Source organism: Anomaloglossus baeobatrachus, chromosome 5 (assembly GCF_048569485.1).
Source record: "Anomaloglossus baeobatrachus isolate aAnoBae1 chromosome 5, aAnoBae1.hap1, whole genome shotgun sequence".
In the NCBI taxonomy this organism is placed as follows: Eukaryota; Metazoa; Chordata; class Amphibia; order Anura; family Aromobatidae; genus Anomaloglossus; species Anomaloglossus baeobatrachus.
Genome location: NC_134357.1, coordinates 469,214,718 through 469,229,903, shown reverse-complemented (window position 1 = coordinate 469,229,903; position 15,186 = coordinate 469,214,718). Strand labels below are relative to the sequence as shown.

The window sequence follows — 15,186 nt, the reverse complement described above, 5'->3', positions numbered from 1 at the left end:
TGAAAGAGGGTATACGTACAACAATCATTAACAGTACAAAACAGACTGGTATAGGAGGAGAGAGGACCCTGCCCGCGAGGGCTCACAGTCTACATACTGTATATATATTTATTAGGAGAATGAAAAAAAAAGTACAGATGAAAGAAAAAAATAAAGCAAACTCCAGAATCCTGTTTGTAAAGTAGGTGGTTTGTACAATTTAAGAGGAGTTTACAGCGACACCCGCCCTCAGCGCCCACAATCAACATACAAGGTAATCTTGATCCAGAGCTTCTTCTCTTACCTAACCCCGGAAATGTGCACGAGATGATTTCTGACCCCTGAACACTAAATGCAGAAGAGGTGGACACAGATGTAAAGATCCCCCAGATGATGAATATTATTCACAATTTTTTTTGCACTGAGGAAAGCTGGGCTGAACAAGATAGGCCGTTACCTATTATACTAGCATTACTATATTGTGGGATATATCTGCAGAGCTCTGCAGATGGGGAGGTAAAAGCTACAATCGTACAATGGACACTTAAAGGACGAGAGAAATGATAAAGAGTAAAGGTGGTGGATGAACCGGATTCTGTGAATCGATTCGCACAAACTTGCTCTTGATTATGTTCAGAGCATTGGATCAACACATGGGGGAGTGGAAGCATCAACAATGAGTAGTGAGAGGTGTAGACATTCAGGTTTGCCTGTAGAATATAGGATTGTACTTATTCTGCGCACGCCTGAAAATGAAGCAATGGTTCAGCCGGTCAATGACTCGAGACATGAACACAAAGTTCATACAAATATAAATAAGGGGCTGGGGACCCAGAAAAGAAGCACTCAGCTCAATGGGCACATGCACCTAAAGAGCGGGTATGTGAGGATTGCACACATTTCTATAGAGACAATACCACACTCTTCCTCATTCCTAATTTTGCGCTCGGAAAACGATGAAACGAGATATTGGGTCATGTGTTCTCCGAAACCTGAAACACACAACAAACCGTCTAACATACCACAGAGGATTAGGGTGTTTGTGAGTCTACAAATTTTTTGTGTTATGGTTGTTAAAGGAGACACGGATGGTCAGGAGATATTGTTGTTATGCGATTATAATCCCCTCTCAGCAATGACAGGTGTGACTGGGATAAGAGAAGAGCGGGGCCTTGTGCAAGGAGCGGCGCCATGCCCAACTAAAATATAGGGGGGCTGCCGGAGAACGGCCGAATCACTGCTGGCCATTCAGCTGTTCTATCCAAAGACATAAAAAACAAATAGAACGGCAACAAGAAAAAAAAGAAATTGGGGTCACTCACAATTACTGTTAGGGTGAATATAACAACAGCACGGGCCTGATATAGGTCATCAGTCCATAGGTAAAACCCAAAAAGAAATTCGGCACTTCATATCTTCAAGGATGAAATTCTGGCTTTATGAAAACCACAATACAGTTTATTATGACGTTTCAGTCTAATATAAGACCTTCATCAGACCAAGGAATACATGAAAAAAATGAAAAAAACACGAGAAAACAAAAAGTTGGAACAATATAATATACAGTGTACATTGTATTGTTCCAAATTTTTGCTTCCTCCTATTTTTTTTTCGTGTGTTCTTTAGTCTAATGAAGGACTTATTGTTAGGCCAAACCGTCAAGTAATCCGGATTGTGGTTCTAATGAAGCCATAATTTCTTCACTGAACATTTGGTGCTCCATGTAGTGGTTTTTTGTGCGACATGCTCCCACAATCTAAGGAGTCCCGATACTAAAGATTTCTAGGGTTTATGCTTTACCTGTTAAGTGTCTTTCTGGTAAAATCAACTAACAGAACATAAAAAGCAGGAAGCATCATGAGTAGGGATGATCGAATACCTCAAATATTCGTCTTCACGAATATTTTCTGAATAGGTCGCCGCTATGCGAATATTCGATGCGAAATGTAAGTCTATGGGAAGCCCGAATAGTTCCGAATAGTTGTTATTTGGGTTTCTCATAGACTTACATTGCACATCGAATATTCGCGAATAGTCGAATAGTGGCAACTTATTCGGAAAATATTCGCAAAGCCAAATATTTGAGGTATTCGATCATCCCTAATCATGAGAAAACCGGCTGCTGACCATCAGGAACCAGATTTCTCCACAGTCAATATGCAGTTTCATTACCAGAAGCCTACTTGTAGGGGTTGTTCGCCTTTGGGGACATTTTCCTTGTTACATATATGTATTCAGGGCTAAAAATAAGTTTTGTAATTAGGTTTCATTAAAATGTTGCACCATTTGGCTTTTACAGGCTCTTTGCTTTTCTGTTCATTCAACTTTGATGTGGTCTGTGGTCATAAATCAGCTAAGAGCTCAGAAACAGACAGAAAACAGAGTTGTGGACTCTCCCGCTAGGCCTCCTTTATACGTCAGTTTATGTCGCATGAGCGCTGACTTTTTTAAGAATAGCACGTTCACATGCAAGGGGGGTTTATTTTTGTTTTGTTTTTTTACATAACAATCACAGAGATGTGTCAGATATTGATTTGAAAGTTGGATCAAAATTAGCAATGCAAGTCTATGGGATTATGAAAAAAAAAAAATTAAAACAGTTGTGCACTCGGATACCATCTGCACCATCCGAGTGCAGACAGATTATCACAAATTGTTAAAATAGGAGAAGGTGGAGAAACTTTCACATTTGAGAAAAACTGATAAAAAAAACTGGACCAAATTCAAATGAAAAATTGATGTAAGATTTTCAAATATCAGAAAAAAAACCAAAACAAAACGTAAGTGTGAATGGCCCTAGACTGTCAATATGAGCTCACTGATAGATTCTCAGTTAACTCAATCTACAGCCAACAATAGACTATGCAATCCGGAGTCTGTAGAAGGCAAACAGTGCAAAACTTAAAACCAAATTGCACAAATTATGTTTATGCCAGAATACTCAAGTAAAATAATCATATGATCTTGGTGAAAGCTAAGATGCTGTGAAATTTCTAAAAATACTGCAATACAAAATGTTGGGCGCCTGTACCTGCCATCTGTGCCCCCATATCTGCAATAGGTGACCAGAAGCTGTAAATATACATCTAGATTTTATGACCTTACATATGGATTTCTCTCCGCCAGCTGTGGTCATTCCGTAATTGTGGACTCCAACTACAATATGTGATGTACTAACAATTCTAAATCAAGAATATTATCTACATAGAATTGTAAATGGATCACAGTGAGAGCACCGATGACATAACATTAGGGGGAAACTCAAGATTACGGACCAAAGAGCGAGTAATAAGAGTTGACTTCTTCCTTTAATTAAAAACGTATTTACCAGTAAGGTGTTAAATATGTACTTTTTCTTAACGGGGAAGAAATAAACTGAAAAGTCCCCAATACACAAAATAAGCACACATACATACATACATATATATACACATACATACACACACAAACATATTATATATACAGTATATCCAGTACAATATGTATCTAATAACTTTTAGAAAATCGTAAATTTTACATTTTACGGAGCCTTAGCACTGTTAACACCCCCTGATAAAAACTATTTATATATCTAACAGAGGCTTTTGAGATATATATATATATATATATATATATATATATATATATATATATATATATATAATATATTTCTGTACTCCTGATACTAGTTGCTGCACTACTCATATTACTATTATAGACATTGAGGGTATACGGACCATGGTCCCCCTCCCTTTTGTTCTCGCTCTCTTTTTTATTTGATCCTTTGTATGTTATACCTTTACGTTCCCACATAAATGCACTACTCTATCACTCTACTCTATGGACTTTCAGGCCCAACATTTAAACTGTGCACACGGTCCATATTTATTGCGTTTTTTTAAATGCGGTTTTATCATAAAACTGCAAGCAAATCCTTGTGCCAGCAAAGTCAATGAGAAACATGAAATGTAGAGCCTTCAGATTTGGTGCAGAAAATAATCTGCAGCATGTCAATTCTTTCTGCGTTTTTCAACATTGAAAACAATGATATATGCATGTAAAAAAAGCATAAAAAAAAAACAACACATGAAAAAAACAAAACATGTTTTTTTTGGGCTGCGTTTTTCCTTCCAAGAGATGTAGAAATGGTACAGAAATTTCTCCAACCAAAAATTCCACGTGTGCACATAGCCTTGTGCTCAGAGTTCTATTTATTACACATTTTCTTCCCTTGAAAATGTAGGAGAATATTATATACAGCATATATACTATACATACATATACCGTATATACGATTATCTACGGTATATAAACACACACTCAATACACAAAAAAAATTCCTTAGGAAAAAAAAGAAGAAAATTTGGATGTAGTGAGACATTAGGCCAAAGCAAAGTATTGATTCATGTGTCCTAATTAGGTCTAAAGAGAGGGACCCCAATCTCGATTATGAGGAATGATAGTAGTTTTTATGGATTGTAATCTAAATGTAAAAGAGGTCTATAGTCCAAAAACGGACACCCCCCCCCCCCCACATAATTCTTATTCTTGCTCACTCTTCACTTTCTCATATATATGTATATAGGCCTCAACATAGGCAAAGTGTTTCTTTGCCCTAAATCCATACATATACCTAATAAATTTCCCATGTATGAAAGGAAAAATGTGAGATGTGAACCCAATACATTTATCACTAAGAGGAACTTAAAAAATAAAAATACTAAATGTTTTAAAAGCTTTAAAAAAACCATCATCGATTCTTCAAGAGCGATATCCATTTCATTCTGTAGTGTACGAACCTTATGGAAAGTATAAAAAACAATCTCCAAAAAGAACAGGTTTCTATTCTTAATACATGACACTCTGGGAATGATTTCCAGATTATGTTTCACCAATCCCTTTTTATTCATTTTTTTTACTCCTTTAGTTAAAAACATTTTCGTTCTAACTCATTTTATCACAGCATCAGATTTCATTACTTTTTTAATCAGAAAAAAAAAATAAAAATGATAAATGTACCCAGTTTATAGACTCACTCACGGAGACCTACCACTTGAAATCTGACTAGAGAGACTTATGTGGAACCTCCTGAGGAAGCACATAACGGAGGTGAAACAGCAAGGATTTCAGATGACTTATTTATCATTAGGATTGCTTGCTTTATTTCACACATGCCTTTATCCTTACTATATTAGAGTATGAGTGGAGTGGTCTTTACTAATGATTTAGTTTAGATCGGCATCTAGGTTAACTTACCTTCACATTTATCTCCGAAAACGTTTTTTCTAATCTATGCCTTGCATCTATTTTTGGCATATATTAATTTTTTCCCTATTCATATTATATTGATTACCCTTTACTGAGTCACATCAATTCTACATCAAAGTCAGCCATCACCACTGGGGGCGCCACTACGCCATTCTTAGGATGCCAACCTCCACCGAGAGGTAAGACCAATACAGACAGGGCTGAATAGGAATACTTTCAGAGATTTTTTAGGGAGATTATTTTCTATAAACCCTGTCAATATCTATTTCATATCTATTTTTTTTATATGTGTAGCAGCAATCTCTATTTATTCATTTTAACTGGGCATAATAAAAGTTAAATTTGAAATTTAAGGGTATTTTTAACACATTACGTCCTATAGCACTGTATATAAAATCTTTTTTTTATGTTTCACCAATTCCTTTTTTAACATCTTTTGTTCCAAATCATTTACGGTATTTATCAGGGTTTTTCTTTTAATCAGAAACATTTTTTTTAGAATAAGAATAATAAATTTACCCTATTTATTTACTCACTTTAGAGAATGATAAATTGTAAAAATTAAAAAATAATTTGTTTTTTTAATATGTAAGAAAAAACAACAACAACAACAACAACAACAACACAAAAGCTAATTAAAAAGGTAATATAAATGTTATAAAATGTTATATAAAAAAAATAGTAGAAGTGTTGCTGCCGGGGTGGGGGAGGGTGCGGGATTGGGAGTTAAAGGGGTAATAGATGTGATAAACTTAATTTGGTTGCCGATTTGTTATTCTGTTATATATATTCTGTTTTAATAAAAAAGTATCTGATTTAAAAAAATAAATAAAAAAAATAGTATTTATCACTCTTTTTTGTTACAGACCTAAGCTCCTGGTAAGAAATATCCTATGTGAGATGCTGATGTACAATGTATAACCTTGATGAAGGTCATTGGAAGCAGACACTAGTCCCGGGGCGTTGAGGGGCACAGAACGGCCTCCCGAAATGTTTTATATGGGAGTTAAAATCTCTGCTGGAATGGACCCAAATGAATACAGTGGTCCATTAAGAAGGTAACGTTATAACGCGACTACAAGTCCACGCAGGACTGAGAACCCCCAGCTCCGGACAGCAATGGAAGAAGTGCACATTACTCGCCGCAGTGCCGCTTTGTTAACCCTGTAATCCCCACATCCTAATGTCATGCCGGAGAGAAATGTGCCGGCCAGCTGTTCTAACAGCGAGAAAACACTTCACATGATGAGAGAATGAACGCTGTATAAACTCCTCACTGGTTGCTATATAAACAGCAGGTGGGATTATTGCAGTAAATGGGCTCCTTCTAATGAAGTCCAGGATTTCTCCGTCTCCTCTAGAGTTGTCTTACAGATTTATACAAGGAGGAAGGTTTCGCCTTAATGACAATTATGATAAACTGCTCCAATTACCCCTTATTTTTTTTTTAATTTTGCATTTAAAAAAAAGACTTGGAAACAGAAAAGATTCCACTAGAATCTTAAGAGTAAAGTCATCAGCTCTTAAGGGACATTGCAAAGCGTCCGACTTGTGTTCTTCGAAGATCAAATCACTACAATATGTCCAAAATAGGGGAAAAATCCAGCACCTGCCGATAAAATTTAATTCTTTATTTTGAAGATTAAAATCAAAATCCATACAAACTTATTTGTGAAAAATATTAAATGAAGTCCATGATGATGAAAAACGCAGATGACCATAGGGGGCAACAAGATATGCGTTTCAGACGCTCCTGTGTCCTTTTGTAGCAGCATCTGAAACGCGTATCCTCTTGCCCCTATGGTCATAGGCGTTTTTCATCATCATCATGGACTTCATTTAATATTTTTCACAAATAAGTTTGTGTGGATTTTTATTTTAATCTTCAAAATAAAGAATTAAATTTTTTTGGTGGGAGCTGGATTTTTCTGGTATTTTGGATATTTCCCACTGTGCTTCACATATAACAGACAACTATAGGTGAGCTGTCTTTTTTCATGTTTTTTGGTATATTTTACTACTATACATCACCCATCTCCAGCAGGCAGAACACACTTATGTCGGCCTAGTATCCATAACACATATTATAGCAAATCCTGGTTATGGACGGCAGGTCACAAGTCCTTTAAGATTCTGTTTGCATTGGATGTAGACACCCTTAATTGCTAAAAAATGTATTTGACGACGTATCTATAGACTAAAATGGCCAAGATATACTATAAAAAAAAATGTTCTTTTGAGTAGGATTTGCCAAGTTTGTCTTTTTCATTTATGGACGGACAAGCAGGTCCCAAAAATAAGTATGATATATTACTTTTTCCCCCATTATTCTTAACTGCATATTTTAATGTATAGCGAGACGTCCATTAAGTCTACCCTGATTGTACCATTACAAGCCAATTAAGAAGAGAATAAAAAAATATGCCATACGTCAAAGCATGTCTATGGAAGTTTTTTTTAATGTATGCAGATGTAGCTGATGTGTATGTCGATATCCAATTAGTCATAGTTTGATGCATGGCACAAATCTGTACATGGTTTTGATCACTATGTCCCACTTATATGTCCTGGCTTTAGAGGACTCTCCGGCCATTGCACAAAGCTATGTGCAATGGCCGGAGAGTCATTGCCATTGCACATGGCATTTTGGCATGGCAGAAGAAGCTGCATTTAAAGCTACATTCACACTGAGTAATTGAGGAGTTTTTACCTCAGTATTTGTTAGTCAAAACCAGGAGTGGAACAATCAGAGGAAAAGTATAATAGAAACACGGGCACCACATCTGTATTTATTACCCATTCCTGGTTTTGGCTACAAATACTGAGGTAAAAAACTTACCAAATACTCACCATGGCCTTATAAAAAACACAAGTGAATCCTTACACTCAGGCCACCTGCACACACTGAGTATTTGGTGAGTTTTTTACCTCATTATTTGTCAGTTAAAACCAGGAGTGGAACAATTGGAAGAAAAGTATAATAGAAACATGGGCACCACTTCTGGATTTTTCAACCTCAACCACTCCTGGTTTTGTCTTACAAATACTGATGTGAAAAACTCACCAAATACTCAACATGGCCTTATAAAAACACAAGTGGATCCTTACACTTAGGCCACATGCACACGTTGAGTATTTGGTGAGGGTTTTTTTTACCTCAGTAATTGTAAGACAAAACCATGAGTGGAACAATCAGAGGAAAAGTATAATAGAGACACGGGCACCACTTCTGTATTCATTACCCACTCCTGGTTTTGTCTTACAAATACTGAGGTAAAAACTCTCCAAATACTCAACATGTGCACATGGCCTTTATGTTTTTCAGAAATCTCATGCACACATTTGTTTTTTTCCTGACGGAAGTTGAGAACTGCAGCATTTTTTAATCTGCAGCAGGTCAATTTTTTCAGTTTTTGGTAGAATTTTTGACCCATTGAAAGTAATGAGAAAGTGCATAAATAGATCAAGCTGCGTTTTTAGTGAATAAAACTAAACTTTATCAAACATACTGTATACGGTAGACAAGTCTCACCAAGTAAGTAAAGTAATTCACCAGAATAAAACATAGCAAAAATAAACCAAAAAAGTCAGCAAAATCAAAGTTTTGAAAATAGCATTTTAACAGCTAAGAGAGCAGGATTTGGCTGAAAAAAAAAAATTGCAAAAAAAAGCTGCATGTGAACATAGCCTGACATCTATTTCTTTCAGTCCTGACTATATTTGATTCTGATAATGTATTCTGCAGGAAAATGCCTTCAATATACACATATAGGCTCTAATTGAAGCGATTCCATTGAGACCAGCTAACAAATGAAAGTCTATGCTGTTGCCTGTATAGGGTCTTGAAATATGTGCACACATTGATCGGGCGAATTGGATCCTTCCTATTCTTTCAACTGGAGATATGAGGTGTCGATATACCATACCAGGAGCCCACTTACCTGATCTAGAGATATAGCATGTTTGCCGCGTACTGCTGTGTTTTTAGGTCATCTTATCTATATTTCTGACAATTATTACACCTATATCTTGCTCATATACAGGTGATCTCAGTTTTGGAGGATCTGTAGGTTCTTCTTCGTCGATTCTTCGAGATGAGAATCGTATGTACTATCTAGTCCTGTACAAGCACAAGAGTGCAAAACAACCCAACGTCACATGTATTAACAGGAGAGGGGTCCTCCTGCCCAGAATAATGACATAAATACCATCCACCGCACACGCCACGCTGCCCATAAGAAGGAACCTCACTTATCCACTGCGGCTTGTGAGCTCTGGAATTTTCTAACCAAGATAATATAAGTTTATTAGGATATCCATTCTCCTGAAATGTCCCAGCTGTGTTTTATGTGTTCCTCTATGGAAGACGACATTGAGTCGTCCATTGGCAGCTTTGGCGGTTGAATTAGTGGGAAAGATCATTGTAAAAATAATAGAATCTAGGGAACTGGTACACGATGCCGGCACCACAAAATATGAGGTTTCTCGGTCACAAAACATTATTTATAGATTGATATAAACAGATATGTCGTCCAACATTCTTAAATGACTGGGTTGGGAGTTCACTGTCATGTTGTCAGACAGAGATTGTTTTTTTTTGTTGTCGGTGAACAGGCACTATTTTTGCCCGTGCATTAAAAATCCTTCCACCCCATCCCCCTCATATGCAACTTTCGTGACCGGGGACGGCTTGGATGCCTGGTGTTCGGCAGCCTTACACATGAAATTCAAGAATTGCTGCAAAATAAGCAGAGATGTCAATCAGCCACCTTTACCCATAACGCTCTGCTCCTTCATGAGAACCAGGACATGACTGACAGCCTTCTTCTAAGAACCTTAGGTTAACTGATTGTGTGTCCATCCGAGTATACTGAATATATTTTCTATATTATGTATACAGAAGTGGGTGCAACTGAAAAAAACAGCCCTGCACCACTTCACACTCACTGATCATACAAACATTACCTAAGGGGGCAATTTTGCACCGATATGTCTTACTTATGCCAAGCAATGACCGATTTATGACAGTGTCCCATTAATTTAGCAAAAAGAAGAGCAGAATCTTTTACATTGTCAACTCGATCATGACCGGCCTTACAAAACAAAAAATGCTAAATCTTAATTGAGATGTGAGATTTTTAGCTGGTGTACAGGATACAACCTTAGACAGCTCTACGCTTCCAACATCAGCGTCGCAGTCTGCATCTCTCCAAGGCGTTGTTAGTACACACAATTAAATGCCTTGACTAGAACGTTACATAGCTGCAAGCTAAAAAAAAACAAAAAAAAAAAAAAACCTCAGCAAACAACTGCCTGAATAAGAAAAACACAGCAGCTCTTAGGTTAAATCCCCCAAGAACTTCCAAAAATTCCTAATTAATTACACTCACGCACTCAAAAAGTGTCACTGGACAAACCACAATGATAGGGCCCCCGCAAGGAGGACGGAGCAGAGAAAATAAAGTCTTCTAAAGAATATATATCGATCAGATTTCAGAAAAAGCAAAATCATTATATATAATATATATATATATATATATATATATATATATATATATATATATATATATATATCCTCCATTATAGTTTTCTGCTTCCATTCTTTTGGGAAGACACAACAGAGGAAACCAAGCAACAAACTAATTTTATTTTTGCTTCTTTCTGAAGATCACCTGTCTAAAAAGTAATTTTTCATACTTTTTTACTATCTTAAAATCCAGAATATTTAAGAATTTGCCATTTGAACATTAGATAACATGAATTTTACTAAATAGGGGAACTTATACCAACAGGACTAAATGTATAAAATGCAAATATATCAAAATCTAACAACCACCAGTCTCCATCATCATCGCTTCCAACAGAAGAAAAAGACTGAATATGTTGTTTTTTTAAAAATGTTTTCCCTCCTCTCGTTTTAATGTCGCCACTTTTTGGACACGATGTCAAGACGTTGTCACCGCGGTTATTTGTCACCAATATCTGATGAATAAGGAGTGTTATCTAAGCAGTATTAGAAGAGTTAAGATCTTCAAGATGGAGCGGAGGACGTATTGTTCCTGTGGATTTCACCACTACTGCAGCCTCCAGCTCCAGCGGATAAACCCTGGGACAAAAGTGTTTGTGATAAGGATTCTTTTCTGTCAACAGCGCACTATTTGCTAAATCCACAGGACGCTCCTGCGTTGGTTCAGCCATCGAGGCGTTTGTTTTACTAAATCCAACGTTTTCCTCTTCTAACAAAGAAGTCATTCTGGCCGCATCCAGAGGTTCAATATTATGATAACACAAGTGTTTCTCCTTCTCATCACCGCTCATTACCTGCGCCAAGAGCCGCCGTATAAACAAGGTGAACGCTTTTTTTTTTTGTTCTGCGTAATAAAAAAAAAAATATTCCCTGGAGGAACGATTTCCAGAAGGGGGCACGTTTAAAGAAACGCCATCAAATTGTCAAGCTTCGAATAGAATTATCGCTTCGACTATAATAAAGTATTCTGCGCCTGAGAATAGAGAAATCCCCCACGATTAACAAGAGCATCATTAGATTATACTTAACAATCTCTAGGGTAAAGTAATTAGGATAGATTGTGCTGTGCGGAATACTGAATTCATTAATATGCATCTGCCACATCAGACCGTCCCAAAAAACGGAATTCGCTGGCAAGGGCATTATTGGAAAAATATCAAACACTTTAAATAACAAAATTTTTTTTATAATAGTAGTAATAATAATAATAATAATAATAATAATAATAATAATAAAAAAACAATTTTGTATTTTCTATATAATTAACTCATTAGTAAACCACTATATTTTAATTACATAATGTAACATTAGAACATAGTATTTAAATAAAGGCTTTAATATTTAATTGCAAAATCAATTCCCAGCCTAAACAATTTCTGCGTAAATCTAATATAGTTAACCGAATCAAACGTAATTGCGGAGTAGAAATTTATATTACAAAATTAGTCTATACAGTTTATAAAAAAAATGTTTCCATATAAATTTTTAAAGGAATAATTAAGTTACATTTTTTAGGGGGAAATTGTTTCTTTGTTGCCGATCCGATGCTCCGGATTCTAAACACAATTCTTTTTCTTTTTGTGTGTGTGCACTAAATGAGTTTTAACAGCTGAATTTAGTGCGAGGGGATATTGTAAAGTGAATGGATTTAGTATGAAATAAAGCAGTTCTGAAGGTGAAAGTCTAATAACTTCCTTATAAGACTTAAAACCTCCTGTACATTTCTGCCGCTGCCTATTGAACGCCAGTAAATCACTTGGAGGAAAAGTCCTCGTGAACAGCTGGCAACCCATTCCTCATTTATTGCCTTTATGGACTTAAAACTTAACTTAAAAATGATTAAAAAGCTCTGTTCAAGATTAAAATGTAACCGGCGGCTTTCGCCCTACGCGGCCTGACGAGCGTAAACCATTATTGAATTGTAAGGATTAATTGGCCTTTAATGGAAATGATTAGTGCTCTCTCTGTGAATTAGTCCGCTCTGGGTTATTTTATTAGGAGACTCTCTCTCTATAGATATAGTTATTAAATCCGTGACAGTCCTGCACACTGATCAAGGTTACTTTTGACTATTTTATTTTTATTATTTTTTTGCTTTTGTTCATTTTGGTCTTTTTTTTTCTCAGTGGTAAAACTTTTTTTATGGTCTGTTAGAATATGAAAACTGTAGCTTTCGTTTCCAGTGTGTAGATTTAAAAGTCCGGTAAGGATATATAATATAACACCACTGAGCCACCAGACAGAATGGTGGCTCAGTGGTTAGCACTGTAGCCTGGCAACATCGGGGTCCCAGGGAGGACAAAATCTGCAAGGAATTTATAGGTTGTTTAAGTGGGTTTCCTCCATTCCAAAAAACATACTGATATGGAATTTAGGTTGTCAGCCTCAATGGGGAAAGTGATGACAATGTGTGTAAAGTGCTGCGGAATATGATGGCGCTTTATAAGGAATTTAGATCTCAGCCCCAATAGGGACAATTATGATAATGTCTGTAAAGTGCTGCGGAATACGATGGCGCTATATAGAGAATATATTGTGAGCCCCAATGGGGACAGTGATGATGATGATGATGATGATAATGTCTATAAAAAGTGATGTGGAATATGATGGTGCTATATAGAGAATATATTGTGAACCCCAATGGGGACAGTTATGATAATGTCTGTAAAGTTATTCGGAATATGATGGCGTTATATAGAGAATATATTGTGAGCCCCAATGGGGACAGCGATGACTATGTCTGTAAAGTGCTGTGGAATATGATGGCGATATATAGAGAATATATTGTGAACTCCGATGGGGATATTGATGATGATGCCTGTAAAGTGCTCCGGAATATGATGGCGATATATAGAGAATATATTGTGAGCCCCAATGGGGACAGTGATGATAATAATGTCTATAAAAAGTGATGTGGAATATGATAGCGCTATAATATGAGAATATATTGTGAACCCCAATGGGGACAGTTATGATAATGTCTGTAAAATTCTTCGGAATATAATGGCGTTATATAAACAATATATTGTGAACCCCAATGGGGACACTTATAATGTCTGTAAAGTTCTTCGGAATATGATGGCGTTATATAGAGAATATATTGTGAGCCCCAATGGGGACAGCGATGACTATGTCTGTAAAGTGCTGTGGAATATGATGGCGATATATAGAGAATATATTGTGAACTCCGATGGGGATATTGATGATGATGCCTGTAAAGTGCTCCGGAATATGATGGCGTTATAAATATATATTGATATAAAATTGGGATTAAATGATAACCTATAGGTCTATTACCAATCATTATACTAAACACTTCCGAGCTCATCTGGGGAATACGGACACTTATATTTTTTACCATCAGCACAATTTACTTATCCTAAAAGAAAAACACATTTGCAAACTTTACATATACCTAGCAAAAGGGGGAAAAGCAGATGGCAACACTTACCACTGTCCAGAAGAAGATGACCCTCGGTTTCTCCAGCCAAAATAGTAGTGTCTGCTCACAGCGGAGGGATGAAGAAGAAGAAGTCAGTGAGGAAGTAAATGGCTCAAAATTCAGGCTGAGACTGTGCAGACTCCTCCAAAAGAGCAGGGAAGGAGGGAGCCCTGGGCTCTTGGATTCGTGAAGCGGCTTCCACTTTAGTGGGGAAGTTTCTTGAAGCCCATCAGCTGTACATGGAAAACACAAGTGATCAGTGAGGCTGATCCGGCTGTCCAGGTGCGGTGCTGGTGACTGCCCTCTACATCTATACAGGAGAGGGAGTCGTATGGAGAGGCTGAGAGGAGAGGAGAGGGGAGGGTGTGTGGGAGAGACAAGGAAGGGGTGGGTGGCTTCTATCCCAAAACACACAGGAGGACACTACGCTGGGGCAGAACCTCAACACACATACCCTAAGTCCCTTCTTATCAATCCTTGTTTAACTATTTCTTTACCAAAACTACGCCAGATACTGTTATCCTTGGGAGAAAAAAAGAAAAACACACGTAAAGCGAAATCGTAAAATCCTTGCAAAACTCCACAACACCAAACGTTAGGAATTTACAAGCTACACCCTGGCGCCTTTACTTTATTCCTCTACGTTTCATTTTTAGGACCATGCAAACGTTACCGGCAGTAAACAAGTTAAACATGAATCACCGGCGTATGAATAAAAAAAAAAGGGGAAGGGGGGGACGAAAGTCAGTAAATGGGGTCGGAGTTTGGGTTACGCTGAGGATTCTTTTTGTGCTTTTGTTAAATTTAACCCCAGTTTTTCTTTTCTTTTTCAGTGAGTAAACATATGGTACTGTAAAAATACAAGGGTGTAAGATGCATGTTCCCTACGCCTGCTCCAGTACTAGGTAGATCCGGGACGCAGTCATGTGAAATCAGATCCCAGCCAGATTCCACATCGTTCCATAACTCCGGAGCTGATGGTAAATAGATT

General features: G+C 37.0%; 1 protein-coding gene across 1 annotated transcript in view; it reads right to left on the bottom strand.

Annotated features, from left to right (window-relative positions):
* EYA2 (EYA transcriptional coactivator and phosphatase 2) overlaps positions 1 to 14,497 on the bottom strand; it is a 196,089-nt gene extending 181,592 nt beyond the window's left edge. Inside the window, exon 1 of the mRNA XM_075347860.1 lies at positions 14,205 to 14,497. The gene's annotated coding sequence lies outside the window, so the exon portion shown is untranslated. The remainder of the gene's footprint in view (positions 1 to 14,204) is intronic.
* Positions 14,498 to 15,186: the final 689 nt, after the last annotated feature.